Below are 26743 nucleotides of genomic sequence, written 5' to 3' on the forward strand. Positions count from 1 at the left end.
TTTTTACCTTGAAAATCAGTTTTTGCCTTGAAAATCATTTTTTACCTTGAAAATCATTTTTTACCTTGAAAATCAACTTTTACCTTGAAAATCAACTTTTACCTTGAAAATCAGTTTTTACCTTGAAAATCAGTTTTTACCTTGAAATTTTGTTTTTACCTTGAAAATCAGTTTTTGCCTTGAAAATCAACTTTTACCTTGAAAATTTTTTTTACCTTGAAAATCAACTTTTACCTTGAAATTTAGTTTTCACCTTAAAAATAATTGTTTACCTTGAAAGTCATTTTTTACCTTGAAAGTCAGTTTTTACCTTGAAAATCATTTTTTACATTTAAAATCGTGTTTTACCTTGAAAATCAGTTTTTACCTTGAAATTTATTTTTTACCTTGAAAATCAACTTTTACCTTGAAAATCAGTTTTTACCTTGAAATTTTGTTTTTACCTTGAAAATCAACTTTTACCTTGAAATTTAGTTTTCACCTTGAAAATAATTTTTTACCTTGAAAGTCATTTTTTACCTTGAAAGTCAGTTTTTACCTTGAAAATCATTTTTTACATTTAAAATCATGTTTTACCTTGAAAATCAGTTTTTACCTTGAAAATTATTTTTTACCTTGAAAATCAACTTTTACCTTGAAAATCAACTTTTACCTTGAAAATCAGTTTTTACCTTGACATTTTGTTTTTACCTTGAAAATCAACTTTTACCTTGAAATTTTGTTTTCACCTTGAAAATAATTTTTTATCTTGAAAGTCATTTTTTACCTTGAAAGTCAGTTTTTACCTTGAAAATAATTTTTTACATTTAAAATCATGTTTTACCTTGAAAATCAGTTTTTACCTTGAAAATTATTTTTTACCTTGAAAATCAACTTTTACCTTGAAAATCAGTTTTTACCTTGAAATTTTGTTTTTACCTTGAAAATCAGTTTTTACCTTGAAATTCTGTTTTTACCTTGAAAATCATTTTTTTACCTTGAAAATCATTTTTTACCTTGAAAATCAGTTTTTACCTTGAAAATTATTTTTTATCTTGAAAATCAACTTTTACCTTGAAAATCAGTTTTTACCTTGAAATTTTGTTTTTACCTTGTAAATCAGTTTTTACCTTGAAATTCTGTTTTTACCTTGAAAATCAGTTTTTACCTTGAAAATCATTTTTTACCTTGAAAATTAATTTTTACCTTGAAAATCAGTTTTTACTTTGAAAATTATTTTTTACCTTGAAAATCAGTTTTTACCTTTAAAATCAGTTTTTACCTTGAAAATTATTTTTTACCTTGAAAATCAGTTTTTACCTTGAAATTTTGTTTTTACCTTGAAAATTATTTTTTACCTTGAAAATCAGTTTTTGCCTTGAAAATCAACTTAGATAGGTTTTTAAAAAATATCAATAATTATCGGTATCGACCGATTCAAAACATTTACATTGTGATACAGTTTTCAGCCGTATCGCCCAGCTCTAGGCCAACAGCACGTCTCCTAAACGTAACCATGCAATGTTTGCACCGCCTGTCCCAAAGGTGAATAAATGTGATCATCCATTAAGTCATTATCTCCCTCTTAACGTGACAGTTTGGCGGCGCCTACCATCAGTATCAACACCGCCATTTTTCAAGCCCACTTTTTAAAAGATGAATTCCTTTCAAATCCTCTCACTTGTGCACCTCGGCCTCCACCCTCAGCCCTCAATCCATCACCGTCCCCGTGATCAATAATCAATCTGCAGGGGCCGAGGCCAGCGGTCCTGTGCCATCCGTCTCCATCGGCAAAGATGGAGGCGGGGGGACGCATGGGAGAGAGCGAGGGACAAAAGAGATGGGAGAGGAGGAGACAAGAGTTCAATCCATCCCCAAACTGTGGTCAAGTCTCATCTGCTGGTATGGATCATCATTTGGAGAGGTGTAATTGCTGGTCAATAATATTTCTACAGGATAGTCACCCCCCCTCCCTGACCTAAATTACAAAACAGCCAAAAATCCAATCCATTGAAAAGCTGGCTTTTTAAGACATATTGGGGTCAGACGGGGACCCTAATACGTTTTTATCACCTCTTGGCCCAAAAAAAGTCTGGGAAAGATTTTGAAACAAACTGCGTGGAAAAGTGGCACTTTCTGACAATTGTGTGTCCTGGGGACAAGCGGTAGAAAATGGATGGATGGATGGAAAAAGTAGGATTGTGGTGACAAAATCTGCCCATTGGGGGCCTTAATGTTATTATTTTTTTCATGGAGCCCATAATTCCTGATGTCTCTGAAGATACCTGGAAAACAACTAGGGATGTTGCTATTATTATTCTGAGTTTTTTATAAAAATGAAACAAACATCTTATCTTGAGAAGATAAAAATATCGATCTATTAAATCAAGTATCGATCAAAGCATTTACTTACTATTTATTTACTAACTATTTATTTACTGACTTAATATTTATTTACTTACAAAGTATTTATTTATTTACTTACCTAATATATATTTACTATATTGCTCACTTACTTACTATGTATGTACTTAATATTTATTTACTCACTTCATATGTATTTACTTGCTTACTTACTAGTTATTTACTTCCTTTTTTAATCTTTATTTACTTAATCTTTATTTACTCACTTTCTACTTATATACTTAATATATATATTTACTCACTTATTTATTTATTCACTTTCTTAATATTTACTTTTTGATTGACTTACTTATTTTTTATTTATTTACTTACTTAATATTTATTCATTTACTTACTTACCTAATATATATTTACTATATTTCTCACCTACTTACTATGTATTTAGTTAATATTTATTTACTCACTTCATATGTATTTACTTGCTTACTTACTAGTTATTTACTTTCTTAATCTTTATTTACTTAATATTTATTTACTCACTTTCTACTTATATACTTACTTAATATATATTTACTCACTTATTTATTTATTCACTTTCTTAATATGTATTTACTTTTTGATGTACTTACTTATTTTCTATTTATTTACTTACTTAGTATTTATTTATTTACTTACTTATCTAATATATATTTACTATATTTCTCACTTACTATGTATTTACTCACTTCGTATGTATTTACTTGCTTACTTACTAGTTATTTACTTTCTTAATCTTTATTTACTTACTTTCAACTTATATACTTAATATATATTTACTCACTTATTATTTATTTATTCACTTTCTAAATACTTTTTGATTTACTTACTTGTTTTCTGTTTATTTATTTATTTACTTACTTACTTAGTATGTATTTATTTACTTACTTACCTAATATAGATTTACTATCGTTCTCACTTACTTACTATGTATTTACTTAATATTTTATTTACTTAGCTAATATAGATTTACTATCGTTCTCACTTACTATGTATTTACTTAATATTTTATTTACTCACTTAATATGTATTTACTTGCTTACTTACTAGTTATTTAATTTATTAATTTTTATTTACTTAATATTTATTTACTCACTTTCTACTTATATACCTACTTAATATATATTTACTCACTTATTATTTATTTATTCACTTTCTAAATATCTATTTACTTTTTGATTTACTTACTTATTTTCTATTTATTTATTTATTTACTTACTTACTTAGTATGTATTTATTTACTTACTTACCTAATATAGATTTACTATCGTTCTCACTTACTTACTATGTATTTACTTAATATTTTATTTACTTAGCTAATATAGATTTACTATCGTTCTCACTTACTTACTATGTATTTACTTAATATTTTATTTACTTAGCTAATATAGATTTACTATTGTTCTCACTTACTTACTATGTATTTACTTAATATTTTATTTACTCACTTAATATGTATTTACTTGCTTACTTACTAGTTATTTAATTTATTAATCTTTATTTACTTAATATTATTTACTCACTTTCTACTTATATACCTACTTAATATATATTTACTCACTTATTTTTTATTTATTCACTTTCTTAATATTTATTTACTTTTTGATTTACTACTTACTTTCTAGTTATTTACTTATTTGCTCGCTATTTAATCACAAAATACATTAATTTACTAACTTACTTAAAGCGCTTTAAGTCTCTAGAGAAAAGCGCTATATAAATATAAATTACTTGCTTACTTGTTTACTTACTTACTTGCTTACATAATATTTACGTATTTACTTAATATTTATCGACTTACCTTACTTATTTAATTACTTAATATTTACATGTTCTCTAATATTTAATCACTTATTCACCTAGTAAGGGTAAAAAAAAAAACAACTAAAGATTTTTTAAAAAACGGCTCAAACGACTGTGTGGAAAAGTGGCTTTTTCTGACAATTGTGTGTCCTTGCGCTGTGAAAAAGTAGGATTGTGGTGACAAAATCCTCGCAGGAATCGAAACTGAAACTTAACTTGATGCGTGTACCTAGCACACACATTCTCCTCCTTCCCTCTCCCTACAGGCTTGTACTGCATGACACCATTAATAAGAATATATATGTGAGAGTGCTTAAATAACAATAAGAATAAAATATATGTGAGAGTGCATCAATAACAATAAGAATAAAATATATGTGAGAGTGCATAAATAACAATAATAATAAAATATAAGTGAGAGTGCATGAATAACAATAATACAATATATGTGAGAGTGCATTAATAACAATAATAAAATATATGTGAGAGTGCATAAATAGCAATAATAATAAAATATATGTGAGAGTGCATACATAACAATAATAATAAAATATATGTGAGAGTGCATGAATAACAATAATAATAAAATATATGTGAGAGTGCATGAATAACAATAATTATAAAATATATGTGAAAGTGCATAAATAACAATAATAAAATATGTGAGTGCATTAATAATAATAATGAAATATAAGAGTTCATAAATAATAATAATACAATAGAAGAGTGAATAAATAACAATAATAATACAAAATAAGTGAGAGTGCATGAATAACAATAAATTCATTGTGTTTATCTTTTTCGATAAACACTCATTTCACATTCCGATCAGCAATTGTGATTCCGATACCAATCATCCATGAGTGAGAACAACAGATACATGTTAACTGTCATTTTTTCAATTTATTTACAATGTGTGCCGCTGACATTTTAACAATACCAACACAATAATTAAACTATTTGCTTAGTCTCTATTAATAATAATAATAATAATAATAATAATATATTTTATTTGTTAAAAACACTTTGCATTGAGCAAACAACCTCAAATTGCTACAGTGTATTATTTTTTTTATTTTTTTTTATTTTAATAAAAATTTATAAAAATAAAAACTAGAACAGCCTAATAGCTAGAACTAATATGTATACATCTAAAAAAAAAAAAAGGTTTTTTAAGCCTTTTTAAAAGCATCCACAGTCTGTGGTGCCCTCAGGTGGTCAGGGAAAGCGTTCCACAGACTGGGAGCGGCATTGTTCGTAGCTTTGTCCTCGGAGGTTGGAGGAGGTTAGCCTGTCCGGAGCGGAGGTGTTTATTATTGCACACATTTGTTTGAGTAAAACAAAGTCAGTAGTACACAATAACTAAAGAAGAGCTAAAACTACTGTACTATTTACTTCTCTTTTAAATCTTTTTGGTTTTTGCCCTCAGTCTTCCTGTGTCCAAGGACTTATTCCCTGAGTTTATTATCAACATTAACAAAAACAAAACAGGAAATTATTTTGAGAAGATAAAAATATCGACCTATTCACTCAAGTATCGATCAAATACTGATACTACCTTTGGTATCAGCACCACAAGTTTATGGGTCCAGGGCATTAATCTACTTATTTTCTGATACAGATCGATCAGCACATTCCTATTCTAAACACGTCCATACCTAAAAGTAAAACACCGAAAATCGACCCCCTTTTTTTTTCTAAAATAGTTGCATCCTCCTGGCTGGGACCCCAGAGTAGAAACTTTAATTAAAACACATTTATTTTAGATTCTGTGAGCCACATTGTGTGTGTGTGTGTGTGTGTGAGAGAGTTTATGCTCTTTAATCTTCATTTGATGATGTGGAAGTGAAGGGAGGCTTGCAGCGCTGCCAGATGAGGAAAAATGGCAGCGGGGAAAGATGGAGGTGGCGTGGAAGAGCGTGAACAAGAGGAAAAGGCACCGTGGGAGGATCTAGTAGAGAGTAGAGAAGAATAACCGGCGAGGGCGAAGTGACTGATGGACTCTCGTGTTTGTGACGAGATGATATCACTGTTGGAGTCCACAGAGTGCAGATAAACTTTTCTTATCGTAATAATGATTTACACTTTGTGTGTTTGAATTTAACCAGTCGCAACTATTGAAAGAAGTGTCATACACGTTCCAAAATGATAAGGTTTCAATTAGAGATGTCCGATATTATCGGACTGCCAATAAATGCTTTAAAATGTAATATCGGAATTTATCGGTATCGGTTTCAAAAAGTAAAATGTATGACTTTTTAAAACGCCGCTGTACGGAGTTGTACACGGACATAGGGAGAAGTAGAGAGCGCCAATAAACCGTAAAGGCACTGGACCCCGACTTAAACAAGTTGAAAAACGTATTCGGGTGTTACCATTTAGTGGTCAATTGTACGGAATATGTACTGTACTGTGCAATCTACTAATAAAAGTTTCAATCAATCAATCAATGCCTTTGCATGCCGGCCCAATCACATAATAACGGCTTTTCACACACACAAGTGAATGCAAGGCATACTCGGTCAACAGCCATACAGGTCACACTGAGGGTGGCCGTATAAACAACTTTAACACTGTTACAAATATGCGCCACACTGTGAAGCCACACCAAACAAGAATGACAAACACATTTCGGGAGAACATCCGCACTGTAACACAACATAAACACAACAGAACAAATACCCAGAACCCCTTGTAGCACTAACTTTTCCGGGACGCTACAATATACACCCCCCGCTACCCACCTCAACCCCGCTCTCAGGGAGAGCATGTCCCAAATTCCAAGCTGCTGTTTTGAGGCATGTTTTAAAAAAAAATGCACTTCGTGACTTCGATAATAATTAAAGCTGCAAGCAGCGATGGACGGGACCGACTTTGACGGCACATAAAATCCAAACCGGAGAAGTAATTAAAACTCTTTCGTCAACTTTTAATCAGAAGGGTTCAATTTCTCTCCTGTGCTAGTTTGAAGCCGACACGACAAACGCGCTCAGAGGAGATAATGTTTGAAAAAAGGTGACCGGTTTTTACAAAACTTTTGTTTTGAAGGGGGAATTGCAAACTTCCTGTCGATTTTTGCGGGGGGTTGTCAGTGTATGAAATGTAGGTCTAAGTGAGACCTACATAGAGGTTTTTGTTTCATGTCTTTACGACATTCCTACTGGAAGTTACAGGCAGTTTTGTCTGTGTTTTCTTCCTAGGAGCAGTTTTGTCTGTGTTTTCTTCCTAGGGGGCGCTAGAGCGCAATTTTGAGTTTTGGGGTTGGGTTTTTTTTTTATTAGATCACAATTTTTGCCAGTCCTGATGTATGAGTCCAGTTTGGTGAGTTTTGAAGCATGTTAAGGGGGTCAAATTATAGCTCCAAGAGGCAAAGGTGACTGTTTTTACCAAACTTTTGTTTTGAAGGGGGAATTGCAAACTTCTTGTTGATTTTTGCTGAAGGATGAAATCTAGGTCTAAGTGAGACCTACATAGAGGTTTTTGTTTCATGTCTCTACGACATTCCTACAGGCAGTTTTGTCTGTGTTTTCTTCCTAGGGGGCGCTAGAGCGCAATTTTGAGTTTTGGGGCTATGTTTTTTGATTAGATCGCAATTTTCGCCAGTCCTGATGTGTGTGTCAAATATGGTGAGTTTTGATGCATGCTAAGGGGGTCAAATTACAGCTCAAAGAGGCGGCGGTATAATAATACTAAAACCTTACAAATACAATAGGGTCCTCTGTCCCAAAGGGACATTCGGTCCCTAAATATGGCAGTGCCATGTTGGCACTTTTTTCCATAACTCGAGTTGATTTATTTTGGAAAACCTTGTTACATTGTTTAATGCATCCAGCGGGGCATCACAACAAAATTAGGCATAATAATGTGTTAATTCCACGACTGTATATATCGGTATCGGTTGATATCGGAATCGGTAATTAAGAGTTGGACAATACCGGATATCGGCAAAAAAGCCATTATCGGACATCTCTAGTTTCAATCCAAGCTTGGTTCCCCAATGAACATACTTACCGTATTTTTCGGACTATAAGGCGCACTTAAAATCCTTTCACTCATGATATCGCCCTGTCTCTGCTTTGTCTGCGTCACGGTACTCGATGTTCTGGACACAAACACTGATAAGAGACGACTCGCAATCTTGGATTTGCAAGTTGTCCCCTTGCACGGATAGAAAAGTACAACTTCAGCACAATTGATAATAACTATAGCAACGGCCTTTAAGCATAAGAGTTGTGTGATAACTTACACATAATTATTCTAACAAAACAAAGTTAATATTTTCTAAACCGCGGGAAAGATTATGAAAGTAGATGTCTACCGCAGTTTTGGGGATATTTGCCTTGACGTTTGCGATCAGTGGTGGAACATGGAATAAACGTGAGTTCCTAAAACATTATTTTCGCCCGTTTCTGCTAATTTGTCAACTTTTATTTTGCATGCGTCTATTTTGGTGGATAATGATGGCGCTTGTTTGATAAGCGTCATCATCATCATCATTAGAGCGCGGCAGAGTTCACGCTAAAGTCGCATCATAACACTATCTGGTTCATTTGTAATATAAAACTCATGATAATAATAATGTCTGGAATATTGCTGACAGAAAAATAACTTCCATACTGCATGATAAGCAAAGCACACAAGAAGATGTCTACCGCAGTTTGGGGGATATTTGCCTTGACGTTTGCCATCAGTGGTGGGACATGGATTCCCAAAACATTATTTTCGCCTGTTTCCGCTAACTTGTCAACTCTTTTATTTACTTAATTACTTACTTACTTACTTACATACCTAATAGTGATTAGCCTACTTACTCACTCAACCATTCACTTACTTAATATGTATTTACTTACTTACTTATTTGCTTACTTACTATTTACTTACTTACTATTTATTAACTTACTTTCTATTTACTTAATATGTACTTACTTACTTAATATGTACTTACTTACTATTTATTTACTTACTTTCTTTCTTTATATATTATATATATATAATATATTTTATCTATATTATATTATTTATTATTATTATTGTCTATTGTGAGCGAACTGTGGTGCTGAATTTCCCCCAGGGATCATTAAAGTACTTTCTATTCTATTCTATTCTATTTACTTAATATTTACTCACTCACTTACTATTTAGTCACTTACTTACTTAATATTTATTTACTTACTTAGTTACTTATTTATTTAATTACTTACTCAATATTTACTTATTATTTTTTACTTACCTACTTAATATGTATTTAGTTACTTAATTACTTACTTAATATTTACTTACTCAATATTTACTTACACACTTACCTAATATTTACTTACTATTTACTTAAGTACTTAATATGTAGTTACTTACTTAGTTCTTTACTTAATTACTTACTCAATATTTACTTACTTACTATTTACTTACCTACTTAATATGTAGTTACTTACTTAGTTCTTTACTTAATTACTTACTCAACATTTACTTACCTAATATTTACATACATACTTAATATTTACTCACTTATTTGCTTATGTATTACCTTACTTAACATTTACTTACTTAATATTTAAATATTTGCTTACTTAATATTTATCTACTTATTTATCTATTTAGTTAGTTAATATTTAACTACTTAATATATACTTATTAGCTTACTTACTTGTTACTCGCTTATTTATTTGCTTAATATTTACTTACTTATACCTGTTTACTTGTTTACCTACTTATTTGCTTGCTCACGTACTTGCTTATATGCTTGATTGCTTACTTACTTGCATGCTTACTTTTTTGCTGGCTAAATTGCCTACTTACTGGCTTACTTGTTATTGTACTTGCTTGTTTACTTACTAGCTTACTTGTTTACTAACTTGCACGCTTACTCGGTTGCTTGCTTTCTGACTAGTTTACATACTTAGTTTAATTATTATTTATTTTATTGCATACCTAAATGCTTGCTTACTTACTGACTTGTTGCTTGCTTACTTATTTGCTTGCTTGCTTGTTTGCTTGCACTTACTTAATGACTGACTTGTTAACTTACTTGCTGGCTTGCATGCATACTTACTTACGTACACTTGCATACTTAGGGACTTGCTTACTTCCCTGCTTGCTATTGGTGGAGTAAGCGCATGAATAAGCGTGCGTACACACTCCAACATGGTAAGCCGAAGGAAGAAGGGCAGAGTGTTTCTGAGCGTGATGGTTGCAGGCGCTCACGTCGCTGCACACCGACTGACACTTGAGGGGATGAAAATGTGCTCACGCTGTGTCGGCACAGCTTGACGTCCATTATTCCATAACTCGTGTGAGGCCTGTGCGAGCCGGGGGCGTGCACGTGCACACACACGGCCGCCACGTGCACGCTCCCAAATTGGGCAATACACAAATACTATTTCCTGTCGTAGCATGAAATGAACATCAAATTGTCCTTGTGTTGTCCTCCAGCAACTTTGCCTCAACTAAAAACACCCGGGACGACTTTTCCCTCCCAGGATGATTCACGCTGGCGACGGCGCGTGTCCAACATGTGACGTGATAGGTGGCGGTTAAAAAGAGGGCCCGTGACGAGGGTGGGAGGGTGGGAGGATGCGGCTCGGTGAAGGGCGCTCCTGAACCGGAATGATGAAGGACCCTTCCAAGGACAGATGGGAATGAGATTGGCCAATCAATAGCATCCAAGGGTGTTTGGTTATTAACGCATACGAGAGCAGACCCCATTTAATACTTCTCACCTGACTGCACGCACACACACACACATACACACACACACACTCTGACCTTATAACATGTATAACTTGACTACATCTAACCTTTGGTCTTCACCATTAAATGCTTTATTTACTCTCCTCCTCGTATATGCATGATGGCTTATTGCACTCAATGTGCAGAATAAACCACATGATCGCATAACATTTGTATGCCAATATTGGCTGACATCCCTAATATATGCGTGTGTTTAGGTGTGTGTGTTTATATGTATGTATGTTTGTGTATATATGTGTGTGCTTATATGTATATATGTTTGTGTATATATGTGTGTACTTATGTGTATATATGTGTGTGTTTATGTGTATATATGTTTGTGTATATATGTGTGTGCTTATATGTATATATGTTTGTGTATATATGTGTGTGCTTATATGTATATATGTTTGTGTATATATGTGTGTGTTTATACGTGTATATGTTTGTGTATATATGTGTGTGTTTATACGTGTATATGTGTGTGTTTATACGTATGTATGTTTGTGTATATACGTGTGTTTATACGTGTATATGTTTGTGTATATATGTGTGTGTTTATATGTATATTTGTGTGTGTATATGTGTGTGTTTATACGTTTATATGTTTGTGTATATATGTGTGTGTTTATACGTGTATATGTTTGTGTATATATGTGTGTGTTTATACGTGTATATGTGTGTGTTTATACGTATGTATGTTTGTGTATATACGTGTGTTTATACGTGTATATGTGTGTGTTTATACGTGTATATGTGTGTGTTTATACGTATGTATGTTTGTGTATATACGTGTGTTTATACGTGTATATGTTTGTGTATATATGTGTGTGTTTATATGTATATTTGTGTGTGTATATGTGTGTGTTTATACGTTTATATGTTTGTGTATATATGTCTGTGTTTATACGTGTATATGTTTGTGTATATGTGTGTGTTTATACGTGTATATGTGTGTGTTTATACGTGTATATGTGTGTGTTTATACGTGTATATGTGTGTGTTTATACGTATGTATGTTTGTGTATATACGTGTGTTTATACGTGTATATGTTTGTGTATATATGTGTGTGTTTATATGTATATTTGTGTGTGTATATGTGTGTGTTTATACGTTTATATGTTTGTGTATGTATGTCTGTGTTTATATGTATATATGTGTGTGTGTTGTACGTGTATATGTTTGTGTATATATGTGTGGGTTTATATGTATATATGTGTGTGTTTATAAATCAATCAATCAATCAATGTTTATTTATATAGCCCTAAATCGCAAGTGTCTCAAAGGGCTGTACAAGCCACAACGACATCCTCGGTACAGAGCCCACATACGGGCAAGGAAAACTCACCCCAGTGGGACGTCAATGTGAATGACTATGAGGAACCTTGGAGAGGACCGCATATATGTGTGTGTGTTGTACGTATATATGTTTGTGTATATATGTGTGGGTTTATATGTATATATGTGTGTGTATATATATGTGTGTGTTTATACGTGCATATGTTTGTGTATATATGTGTATATGTTTGTGTATATATGTTTGTATATATGTATGTATGTTTGTGTATATATGGGTGTGTTTATACGTGTATATGTTTGTTTATACGTATATATGTTTGTGTATATATGTGTGTGTTTATACGTATATATGTCTGTGTATATATGTGTGTGTTTATATGTATATATGTGTGTGTATATGTGTGTGTTTATGCATGTATATGTTTGTGTATATATGTCTGTGTTTATATGTATATATGTGTGTGTTTTATACGTGTGTATGTTTGTGTATATATGGGTGTGTTTATACGTGTATATGTGTGTGTTTATACGTATATATGTTTGTGTATATATGTGTGGGTTTATATGTATATATGTGTGTGTATATATATGTGTGTGTTTATACGTGCATATGTTTGTGTATATACGTGTATATGTTTGTATATATGTATGTATGTTTGTGTATATATGGGTGTGTTTATACGTGTATATGTGTGTGTTTATACGTATATATGTTTGTGTATATATGTGTGGGTTTATATGTATATATGTGTGTGTGTATATATATGTGTGTGTTTATACGTGTAGATGTTTGTGGAAAAATGTGTATATGTTTGTGTATATATGTTTGTATATATGTATGTATGTTTGTGTATATATGTGTGTGCTTATGTGTATATATGTTTGTGTATATATGTGTGTGCTTATATGTGTATATGTTTGTGTATATATGTGTGTACTTATATGTATATATGTTTGTGTATATATGTGTGTGTTTATATGTATGTATGTTTGTGTATATATGTGTGTGCTTAATGTGTATATGTTTGTGTATATATGTGTGTACTTATATGTATATATGTTTGTGTATATATGTGTGTGTTTATATGTATGTATGTTTGTGTATATATGTGTGTGCTTATATGTATATATGTTTGTGTATATATGTGTGTGCTTATATGTATATATGTTTGTGTATATATGTGTGTGCTTATATGTATGTATGTTTGTGTATATATGTGTGTGCTTATATGTATATATGTTTGTGTATATATGTGTGTGCTTATATGTATATATGTTTGTGTATATATGTGTGTACTTATATGTATATATGTTTGTGTATATATGTGTGTGTTTATACGTGTATATGTTTGTGTATATATGTGTGTGTTTATACGTGTATATGTGTGTGTTTATACGTATGTATGTTTGTGTATATACGTGTGTTTATATGTGTATATGTTTGTGTATATATGTGTGTGTTTATATGTATATTTGTGTGTGTATATGTGTGTGTTTATACGTTTATATGTTTGTGTGTATATATGTGTGTGTTTATACGTGTATATGTGTGTGTTTATACGTATGTATGTTTGTGTATATACGTGTGTTTATACGTGTATATGTGTGTGTTTATACGTGTATATGTGTGTGTTTATACGTATGTATGTTTGTGTATATACGTGTGTTTATACGTGTATATGTTTGTGTATATATGTGTGTGTTTATATGTATATTTGTGTGTGTATATGTGTGTGTTTATACGTTTATTTGTTTGTGTATATATGTCTGTGTTTATACGTGTATATGTTTGTGTATATATGTGTGTGTTTATACGTGTATATGTGTGTGTTTATACGTGTATATGTGTGTGTTTATACGTGTATATGTGTGTGTTTGTACGTATGTATGTTTGTGTATATACGTGTGTTTATACGTATATATGTTTGTGTATATATGTGTGTGTTTATATGTATATTTGTGTGTGTATATGTGTGTGTTTATACGTTTATATGTTTGTGTATGTATGTCTGTGTTTATATGTATATATGTGTGTGTGTTGTACGTGTATATGTTTGTGTATATATGTGTGGGTTTATATGTATATATGTGTGTGTTTATAAATCAATCAATCAATCAATGTTTATTTATATAGCCCTAAATCGCAAGTGTCTCAAAGGGCTGTACAAGCCACAACGACATCCTCGGTACAGAGCCCACATACGGGCAAGGAAAACTCACCCCAGTGGGACGTCAATGTGAATGACTATGAGGAACCTTGGAGAGGACCGCATATATGTGTGTGTGTTGTACGTGTATATGTTTGTGTATATATGTGTGGGTTTATATGTATATATGTGTGTATATATATGTGTGTGTTTATACGTGCATATGTTTGTGTATATATGTGTATATGTTTGTGTATATATGTTTGTATATATGTATGTATGTTTGTGTATATATGGGTGTGTTTATACGTGTATATGTTTGTTTGTACGTATATATGTTTGTGTATATAGGCAAGGCAAGGCAAGGCAACTTTATTTGTATAGCGCTTTTCATACACAAGGCAGACTCAAAGTGCTTCACAGACAACAAAGTGAAATGAAAGAAAATAAAAGCAAAATTAAAATGCAGACAATAAAAATAAGAACAGTGCAGACGTTAAAAGTTAAAAGATTAAAAGATTTAGCTGAAAGCTAAGGTGAACATAAAAGTCTTCAGTCTAGTTTTAAAAGTAGTGAGAGTTGGGGAGAGTCTGACATCTTCAGGAAGTTTATTCCAGCTATGTGTTGCATAGTGACTGAATGATGATCTCCCTTGATTTGAGTTTACTCTTGGAACCGCTAACAGATTGGTCTCAGAAGATCTTAGTGATCTAGAGGGCGTATATAGTGGGATATATATGTTTGTGTATGTATGTCTGTGTATATGTGTGTGTTTATACGTATATATGTCTGTGTATATATCTGTGTGTTTATATGTATATATGTGTGTGTATATGTGTGTGTTTATGCATGTATATGTTTGTGTATATATGTCTGTGTTTATATGTGTATATGTGTGTGTGTTATACGTGTATATGTTTGTGTATATATGGGTGTGTTTATACGTGTATATGTGTGTGTTTATACGTATATATGTTTGTGTATATATGTGTGGGTTTATATATATATATGTGTGTGTATATATATGTGTGTGTTTATACGTGCATATGTTTGTGTATATATGTGTATATGTTTGTATATATGTATGTATGTTTGTGTATATATGGGTGTGTTTATACGTGTATATGTGTGTGTTTATACGTATATATGTTTGTGTATATATGTGTGGGTTATATGTATATATGTGTGTGTGTGTGTATATATATGTGTGTGTTTATACGTGTAGATGTTTGGAAAAATGTGTATATGTTTGTGTATATATGTTTGTATATATGTATGTATGTTTGTGTATATATGGGTGTGTTTATACGTGTATATGTGTGTGTTTATACGTATATATGTTTGTGTATATATGTGTGTTTATACGTATATATGTCTGTGTATATATGTGTGTGTTTATATGTATATATGTGTGTGTATATGTGTGTGTTTATGCGTGTATATGTTTGTGTATATATGTCTGTGTTTATATGTATATATGTATATATGTGTGTGTATATGTGTGTGTGTTATACGTGTATATGTTTGTGTATATATGGGTGTGTTTATACGTGTATATGTGTGTGTTTATACGTATATATGTTTGTGTATATATGTGTGGGTTTATATGTATATATGTGTGTGTGTATATATATGTGTGTGTTTATGTTTGTGTATATATGTGTATATGTTTGTGTATATATGTTTGTATATATGTATGTATGTTTGTGTATATATGGGTGTGTTTATACGTGTATATGTGTGTGTTTATACGTATATATGTTTGTGTATATATGTGTGGGTTTATATGTATATATGTGTGTGTGTGTATATATATATGTGTGTGTTTATACGTGTATATGTTTGTGTATATATGTGTATATGTTTGTGTATATATATGTTTGTATATATGTATGTATGTTTGTGTATATATGGGTGTGTTTATACGTGTATATGTGTGTGTTTATACGTATATATGTTTGTGTATATATGTGTGTGTTTATACGTATATATGTCTGTGTATATATGTGTGTGTTTATATGTATATATGTGTGTGTGTATATGTGTGTGTTTATGTGTGTATATGTTTGTGTATATATGTCTGTGTTTATATGTATATATGTGTGTGTATATGTGTGTGTGTTATACGTGTATATGTTTGTGTATATATGTGTGGGTTTATATGTATATATGTGTGTGTTTATATGTATATATGTGTGTGTATATATGTGTGTGTTTATACGTATATATGTGTGTGTTTATACGTATATATGTTTGTGTATATGTGTGTGTTTATACGTATATATGTCTGTGTATATATGTGTGTGTTTATATGTATATATGTGTGTGTTTATGCGTGTATATGTCTGTGTATATATGTGTGTGTTTATATGTATATATGTGTGTGTTTATGCGTGTATATGTTTGTGTATATATGTCTGTGTTTATATGTATATATGTGTGTGTATATGTGTGTGTGTTATACGTGTATATGTTTGTGTATATATGTGTGGGTTTATATGTATATATGTGTGTGTTTATATGTATATATGTGTGTGTTTATATGTATATATGTGTGTGTATATATGTGTGTGTTTATACGTATATATGTTTGTGTATATATGTGAACCCACACCAAACAAGAATGACAAACACATTTCGGGAGAACATCCGCACCGTAACACAACATAAACACAACACAACAAATACCCAGAACCCCTTGCAGCACTAACTCTTCCGGGACGCTACTATATAGCCCTTTTGTGGGCTCTGAACCGGGGATGTCGTCGTGGCTTGTGCAGCCCTTTGAGACACTTGTGATTTAGGGCTATATAAATAAACATTGATTGATTGCTAATTCCACAACTGTATATATCGGTATCGGTTGATATCGGAATCGGTAATTAAGAGTTGGATAATATCGGATATCGACAAAAAAGCCATTATCGGACATCTCTAGTTGTCTTCATACAACTTTTTCACTTCCAATATAGATATTGGAGCCTTGAGTATAGGCCGATATTGATCCGACACGATATCAGCACAGATCCTACATACTTTTATTTTGTAGCGTGGAATATTAAAAAAGGTTTGGTTGTGTTTCCTTAGTTTGTGTTTATTTCCTGTTATTTTAGTACATCTCTAATTATTATATATAATACAAATCAGCACCCGTGATGACATCCCAAACTTCTAGTAAACGTGCGCTTTTTTTCCCCCACTCACACGCTCACTCGTCCGTTTTACCGTTACGCTCAGGAATTAGCTCGCACGTGGCGCCGCCCATTAATCGTTATTTTCTGGTTATTATATTTTCATGATCATGAGAAGCCATAATTGAAATTGGAATAATTGTCCAGCCCTAATCTGTAGTCTTACATTTGGCTCATTAAGTCCCCTTAAATAGGCGCTTCCTGACTGTTACTCTCTGCAGTTGAGTAAATAAAGGTCTTCAGACACTATTTGAGCAGAAAGATATCAATATTACTTTCTTAGCAGGGTGAATGCTTAAGTAGTTGAGTACATGAATTCATGCGTTAATTCGACTTGATGCTGGTCTTTTGGTGTTTTATTCCAACAAGTGCTTCAGCCAAGAAAACCGTAAAAAGACGACCACGACCGTGGACTTTATTTCCTTCATATTCACCCTATTCCTCCTCTCCGTGGACTTAAGTGAGACACAAAAGCCGAGACTGTAAATTCGGGTCCATTGTTTTCTTTTGAGCCGTTATCTATTTGTTATTCTGACCGTAAAGCAAATTGTGGCTGTGAAAATGAAAATGGGTTTTATGTATGGAGTAATAATCCAAATGGATTTCTCTCGCTCTGGCTGCGCCGCTCTGGCAGAAGCCCGTGGCTATTTATCTGGCCCCGTCTAATTATTCATCAGTGGACGGAGGAAAGGGGGGGAAAGCGTGTTCTTGTGCAGGCGTCGCTGCTACAGTTGGCACACTCTTCTGCAACACTTCACCGGGAAAGGCCGTCCAATATTGTGACAAAATACTATTTTCTTCAATACGTCTTGGGGCGTAAACGGTGATGGTCACTTTAAACTTTGCACATTTCAACATGTGCGAAAAGGAGGAGGAAGAAGCAGAGCTTGTGACTTTTGATATTATTTGTGTTATTTTAGTAGTAATAGATTTGTTGGTGTAGAGCAGGGGTCGGCAACCCAAAATGTTGAAAGAGCCATATTGGACCAAAAAATACAAAAACAAATCTGTCTGGAGCCGCAAAAAATTAAAAGCCATATTACATACAGATAGTGTGTCATGAGATATAAATTGAATTAAGAGGACTTAAAGGAAACTAAATGACCTCAAATATACCTACAAATGAGGCATAATGATGCAATATGCACATATAGCTAGCCTAAATAGCATGTTAGCATCGATTGACTGATTAGCATTCCACACAAGTCAATAACTAGGGATGATACTCGAAACCGGTCCTCTGACTCAAATCCCTTTTTGAGAACCGGTACCCGTTATCGAGACCACTATAGTAAAGAAAAAGAGTTGCTTCTTTATTCGAATCCCTGGGACCAAACCCGTCCCGACCAGAAATGCCTCGTGAGACATCACAAGAAATGACGTCACATAGCTCAGTCATTAGGCGCAGGAAAAAAATGGACGGGAAAAAGCGCTCCAAGGTGTAATAAAGTTCAAAACAAAAGGTATAATCCAATGAATAACTTTACTGAGAGATTTGAGCAGGGTACAAACACATGACGAACACTTTTACGACCAACTGGAAACATAGCAACCAGGCTAGCAACGCACCTCCTTTACGGCAGCTGGCGCAACGTTCCTAAAGCAACCGCAGCACATACATATATGACATGATCTCCCTTTTTTAACTTTTGTTTTTCTTTCCTTGTAAACAAAACAAAATCACACTGTATATGTGTTGTCTGTCTAATTATAAATAATGCAGACGAGGCGTGTTGGCTGAGTTCTTCACGTTTACGTTCACAGCGTGCTCATAACCTCATTCTTAGCTGCCGGGTGGTGACACTTTTCGGGGCTACCGCGCATGCTCGTCACTCCCGTTGCATGCTGGGTAGTGTAGTTGTTATATTCCTAGCTCATAACATCACATCTTTCCCCCTATAAAGAAATAATGTTAACTCAATAAAGTGTATTTCTTTTTTTAGCTTTAACTTTTAATTTTTTAACATTGTAACCACATTTGCAAACAACTTTTCTCTTCATAGAATTTTCTTTCAATAAAGAAATAAAGTGAAAAAATGTCAAAGCATCATAACAAACAGTTATGTCAAATAGCAGCAGAACTGCACTTTTTGGAGAGCTGTATTATTTTCAGTTTTGTGCCCAAGGGACTGATTTTATTTAACACTATAGTATTATTTATACACCTATAGTGATCACAGAGACAGGTTGTTTTTGTGTTACTGTATATATTTGTTTTACTTAAAAATCCCACTTAATATACTTTGGGTAACAACAGTCAATATTTATTTATTTTATTTTATTTTTTAGGGGTAACAGTCAATATTTATGTATTTATTAGATTTTATTTTTTTCTGATATAATAAAAGTGAGCTTTTGTTAAACCAAATAATGTGTATTTTTTTCCATATACAACAACCTATCTGGCTCGAACTCGATAATTTCTTATCAAACATCATCCCTATCAATAACATCGACAAAACTCACCTTTGTGCATTCATGCACAACGTTAAAAGTTTGGTGGACAAAATGAGACGGAAAAAGAAGTGGCATAAAACACGTCCTAGAAAGTCGGAGAAAGTTATACATGTAAACAAACTATGGTGAGTTCAAGGACCGGCAAAATTAGTAGGACAAAACGGCGCTCGCCAAATACTCGAATCAGTGAAGCATGTTTAATATAAACAGTGTGATTTATAACAATTAGGGAGGTTTGTGTCATGTTTGTCCTCCTACAGAAACAGAAACAATATTTTTTTCCCCTCATCTTTTTCCATTTTTCATACATTTTTGAAAAAGCTCCAGAGAGCCACTAGGGCGGCGCTAAAGAGCCTCATGCGGCTCTAGAGCTGCGGGTTGCCGACCCCGGGTGTAGAGTAACTAAAACAGTTAAAGACTAATGGTTGGTTGTCCCTATGATAGGATCCATATAATTATGTATGAAAAGAAATCAGGGTAACTTAAAGGCCTACTGAAAGCCACTACTACCGACCACGCAGTCTGATAGTTTATATATCAATGATGAAATCTTAACATTGCAACACATGCCAATACAGCCGGGTTAGATTAGTAAAGTGCAATTTAAAATTTCCCGCGAAATATCCTGCTGAAAACGTCTCGGTATGATGACGTCACGGATTGTAGCGGACATTTTGGGACAGCATTGTGGCCAGCTATTAAGTCGTCTGTTTTCATCCCAAAATTCCACAGTATTCTGGACATCTGTGTTGGTGAATCTTTTGCAATTTGTTTAATGAACATTGGAGATAGCAAAGAAGAAAGCTGTTGGTGGGAAGCGGTGTATTAGCGGCCGGCTGCAGCAACACAAACATGTAGCTGGTGTTTCATTGTTTACATTCCCGAAATATGACAGTCAAGCTTTACCATTGGCCAGTGGAGAACTGGGACAACAGAGACTCTTACCAGGAGGACTTTGAGTTGGATACGCGCTACCGTGAGTACGCAGCTGCGGCTTCCAAACATTTGATCGCTTGCCCGTACGTGCGTGCCGCTATGTGCATGTCACGTACGTAACTTTGGGGAAATATATGTGCTGTATGAACTTTACGGAGGTGAACGGTACTTTGGGCTGTGGGATTGAGTGTGTTGTGCGGGTGTTTGATTTGTATTGGTAGGATATATGGACGGGAGGGGGGAGGTGTTTGTTATGCGGTATTAATTTGTGGCATATTAAATATAAGCCTGGTTGTGTTGTGGCTAATAGAGTATATATATGTCTTGTGTTTATTTACTGTTTTAGTCATTCCCAGCTGAATATCAGGTCTCACCCGCCTCTCACAGCATCTTCCCTATCTGAATCGCTTCCACTGCCCTCTAGTCCTTCACTCTCGCTTTCCTCATCCACAAATCTTTCATCCTCGCTCAAATTAATGGGGTAATCGTCGCTTTCTCGGTCCGAATCGCTCTCGCTGCTTGTGGCCATGATTGTAAACAATGTGCAGATGTGAGGAGCTCCACAACCTGTGACGTCACGCTACTTCCGGTACAGGCAAGGCTTTTTTATCAGCGACCAAAAGTTGCGAACTTTATCGTCGATGTTCTCTACTAAATCCTTTCAGCAAAAATATGGCAATATCGCGAAATGATCAAGTATGACACATAGAATGGATCTGCTATCCCCGTTTAAATAAGAAAATCTCATTTCAGTAGGCCTTTAAGCCTGACTTGACTCAGGTTGGCCTTAGCGAACAAAGTGAAAGCATACATAAAACTAAGGAACCAGGGGGTCAGTTGATTTCTTGTTTTTGTTTGTTTATAAACAAAGAACTACATCTGTATATATGTACAGTATGTGTGTATGTCTATTTGTATATATGTATGCATATGTGTATATATGTATGCATATGTGTATACTGTATATGTATATATGCATGAATATGTGTATATATGTATGTATTCGTACATATGTATGTATAGATGTTTATATATGCATGCATATACGCTTATATATTTATGCATATGTATATTTATGTGTATATGTATGTGTCTACTGCATGTAGGTATGCATGTATATGTACTGTATATACAGTACAAGCCAAAAGTTTGGACACACCTCATTTCAATGCGTTTTCTTTATTTACACTACCGTTCAAAAGTGTGGGGTCACCCAAACAATTTTGTGCAATAGCCTTCATTTCTAAGAACAAGAATAGACTATCGAGTTTCAGATGAAAGTTCTCTTTTTCTGGCCATTTTGAGCGTTTAATTGACCCCACAAATGTGATGCTCCAGAAACTCAATCTGCTCAAAGGAAGGTCAGTTTTGTAGCTTCTGTAACGAGCTAAACTGTTTTCAGATGTGTGAACATGATTGCACAAGGGTTTTATAATCATCAATTAGCCTTCTGAGCCAATGAGCAAACACATTGTACCATTAGAACACTGGAGTGATAGTTGCTGGAAATGGGCCTCTATACACCTATGTAGATATTGCACCAAAAACCAGACATTTGCAGCTAGAATAGTCATTTACCACATTAGCAATGTATAGAGTGTATTTCTTTAAAGTTAAGACTAGTTTAAAGTTATCTTCATTGAAAAGTACAGTGCTTTTCCTTCAAAAATAAGGACATTTCAATGTGACCCCAAACTTTTGAACGGTAGTGTACATGACTATTTACATTGTAGATTGTCACTGAAGGCTTCAAAACTATGACACCTGTGAAGTGAAAACCCTTTCAGGTGATTACCTCTTGAAGCTCATCGAGAGAATGCCAAGAGTATGCAAAACAGTAATCAGAGCAAAGGGTGGCTATTTTGAAGAAACTAGAATATAGAACATGTTTTCTGTTATTTCACCTTTTTTGTTAAGTACATAACTCCACATGTGTTCATTCATAGTTTTGATGCCTTCAGTGATAATCTACAATGTAAATAGTCATGAAAATAAAGAACACACATTAAATGAGAAGGTGTGTGTATATATATATATATATATATATATATATATATATATATATATATATATATATATATATATATATATATATATATATATATATATATATATATATATATATATATATATGCGTATGTGTGTGTGTTTTTTAAAATGTAAATGTTAAGTATAAATATAAAACTAACAAACTAAATAAATCGGAATTCATTGTTAATCTCAGTCTACCTGTTGCTGCTATTACTACGATAGTTATATTTCTGATTAAATAAATACATTTTAAAGAAATATATATATATATATATTTATATATATATATATTTATATAATTTATTTATTTTTTAAATGTATTTATTTAATCAGAAATATAACTATCGTAGTAATAGCAGCAACAGGTAGACTGAGATTAACAATGAATTCCGATTTATTTAATTTGTTAGTTTTATATTCATACTTAACATTTACATTGTAAAAAAACACATGTATGTATGTATGTATATATATATATATATATATATATATATATATATATATATATATATATATATATATATATATATATATATATATATATATATATATATATATATATATATATATATATATATATATATATATATATATGTGTGTGTGTGTGTGTGTGTGAGCAAGAAGCACTATGGTAAAACAAGTTAATTGAGAAGTGGAGATAGTACAATGTTTTGCAAGCAGGAAATTAGTCAAATATTAAAAAATAAACTGAGATAAATAAAAAATACCTGTTTATTGAAAAATAAAATAAGAAAATACATGCAGCTACTTAAGAATAAAATAAAAAGGAATCAAAAATACCTACAGCTTTTTAAAAAGTAGTAAATAAGGAAATACAGTTTCTACAGCTATTTAAAAAATTAAATAAGAAAATACCGGCAGCTGTTTAAAAATTAACTAAAATGTGTTTATTTTTTTAAATACCGGCAGCTATTTAAAAATAAAATAAGAAAAAACCTGCAGCTATTCAAAATACAATTCAAATAAATGAAATATCTGCAGCAGTTCCAAAATTGATTAAAATCTGTTTTAAAAGAATACCTGGAGAAGTTTAAAAATAATATATCTGCAGCTATTTAAAAAAATACATTAAAAATAAATGCATCGATTTAAAAAATCTACTATTTGTTTTAAATATCTGCAGCTATTTAAGAATATAGTAAAATAAATAAAAAATGCCTGCAGCTAATTTGAAGGTGCCTTGTCCAACATAGACATCATTTATTAGACAACACTGACACCTATCGGCAAGAAGGAACAACTACAGTACTCCCACTAGTACTATATGACCTTCATGGGATGATTGACTGTAGGACACCTTTCACTTTTTGGGGGGAAAAGGATCCATGTTTGCACCATGTTTCCGTTCATGGAGGTGTAATCAGAAAGAACATGTTTCATTTTGAAATACCGTAAGTTTACAGATTTATTTCCAGAAGCACTTTAATTGGCCAAGTATGTTTATAACACAAGGAATTTAACTTGGTCGACTGTGCTCTCTAGGTTCAATTTGTATCATTATTTTAAGTGTATACCATCAACCTACAGTATTAAGTTAAGCCTTAAGTGTCAACAGGTAAGAAACCTCTTACACAAAAAAATTGTGTCAGAACACAGTTATTTTGAACATATTTACAATATTTAACATAGTCATTTGGACATGAATTCAGCTGTTAAATGAGCTTAGTTTAACAAATTCAGGGTTTATTTTAGTTTAGGATAAATTGGTTTGCACAACACAAATATTTTATAATATAATTTAATATTTTACAGTACTTTTGCTTTTTTCAGACGTTAATTCAAACGCTAACCGGAGCAAACCTTCCTTGCGTTGCTCTGCTTCCCTCTAGTGGCCACAGTGCGCCACTGCGGGAGATGACTTCCAGCAGGGGTGTACAAACATTTTCCACTTAGGGCCGAACGCTGAAAAATTAAAACATGCAGGGGCCATTTTGATATTTTTCATTTTTAAAATCAATACAATATATAGATTTTTTTTTTTTTAAACGTGAAGGGCTCCCATCAAGTTTAGTCCCAGGGACCTGGAAGAGTCTCAGTCATAAAACATGTAAAAAAATAAGCCTGTTGAGATAAAGTTTTGTAGAAAGTTTTTGTAAAAAAAATTAAACAAAAAGTTTTTAAAGGCAAAAACAAAATATTCTATTTAATATAAGTGGAATATTTGACGTCAAGTAATTGGTGCCTTAAACAGGTCAATGATTCGTAGCACCATTGTTTTTAATCTTTATTTTTCGCAGTTCAAAAAAAATCCTATTAAAATTATTGGGGATCCAAAAGGGTCCCAATCGTAAAAGTGTTAAAAAAAGGAAAAAAAAGAGTCAAACATGGGAAGTGTGCAGAGTGTTTTTCGGCTTGGTAGTGGATTTAAATTGATGTAAATTTAAATTGTGTATCCTGCTTAGATATTATTTTATAATGTCCACAACATTCCCAAAAAATGTTTTAAGATCGAAACTATAGCTGCCATTATGATGTGCAGTGATTGAATTATTTTAAATTTTAAATTACCAGAAGTCTTGAACTATACAAAGTATTTCAATGGTTGGAATCTTCGCTTTTGCATGACATACTAGTTACTATGGTCATCTAATTAGTTACTATGGTCATCTAATTAGTTACTATGGTCATCTAATTAGTTACTATGGTCATCTAATTAGTTACTATGGTCATCTAATTAGTTACTATGGTCATCTAATTAGTTAGTATGGTCATCTACGTCACAGCAGCTCAGACGAGGCACCAAGCAGTGTGGGTGGGGAGCGTTTCCACAGAGTGTTTCCAGAGCCTGAAATGTGGGTGCCAGGGACAGACGCGGAAGGAGATTTTTACAACAAAGTTCTAAAGCTTAGTGATGTATCCGATATATCAGATTGTATGTGTTTGTTTGTTTTTTAACCCTTCGCATTCATATTTCGCTGTGTTTGTTGCATTTTTGCTGCGTTTCGCTTGATTGTAAAATATGTCGATGGAGAGGGGGGTAATGTTCATATGTTGTCAATATTCAGTGTTTTATCCTTCATAGTTAATGTAAATCCCACTCTGCAAAAAGTCAGTGTTCAAAAACAAGAAAAAAAAATACAAAAATGAGGGGTATTTTACTTGAACTAAGCAAAATTATCTGCTAATAAAACAAGAAAATTTGGCTTCTCAGGACTTTCCAAAACAAGTAAAATTAGCTAACCTCAATGAACCCAAAAATACCTTAAAATAAGTATATTCTCACTAATAACAAGTGCACTTTTCTTGGTAGAAAAAAAAAAGAGACCTTTTTGCTCAATATGTTGAAAAATATTCTTAAATGAAGTAAATGCTAGTGCCATTATCTTGACATAATGATATGCGCTCGGCATTACATTTCTTGAAACCAGCAAACTTATACTAAAAACTAGTTTATTGTTCTTAATGGAAAGGCAACAAGGCAACCGCTTGTTACTCTCGGGGTCTCCTAGCCGCTCAGGGAAATCACATGGTCTAAAAATGCATTTTTCCATTGACAACATGACATCATCGCACCAAGTGCGTGCTCTTTCAGTCAATTAGTGCGCATATATACAGCCCGGCCCCCGGCCACATTTTTTTAAATTGTAATTTTGAAGAGTTTATCTGTATGTGCATGAACTATTTCTGTTCAAAATAGTTAGAAATGTTAAATGTTTAAATATTAACTGTCAGTTTACTGTACTGTGCCAACTGTACTACTATATGAGTATGTATTTTCTATTGTTTCATTGAAAATAAGACAGCAAAAGTCCATA

General features: G+C 32.7%; 1 protein-coding gene across 7 annotated transcripts in view; it reads left to right on the forward strand.

Annotated features, from left to right (window-relative positions):
- Nucleotides 1–26743, forward strand: part of LOC133635124 (tetraspanin-1) — a 169410-nt gene that overhangs the window by 128070 nt on the left and 14597 nt on the right. The window lies entirely within an intron of this gene.

The sequence above is a fragment of the Entelurus aequoreus genome, linkage group LG19, assembly GCF_033978785.1.
Source record: "Entelurus aequoreus isolate RoL-2023_Sb linkage group LG19, RoL_Eaeq_v1.1, whole genome shotgun sequence".
Lineage (NCBI taxonomy): Eukaryota > Metazoa > Chordata > Actinopteri > Syngnathiformes > Syngnathidae > Entelurus > Entelurus aequoreus.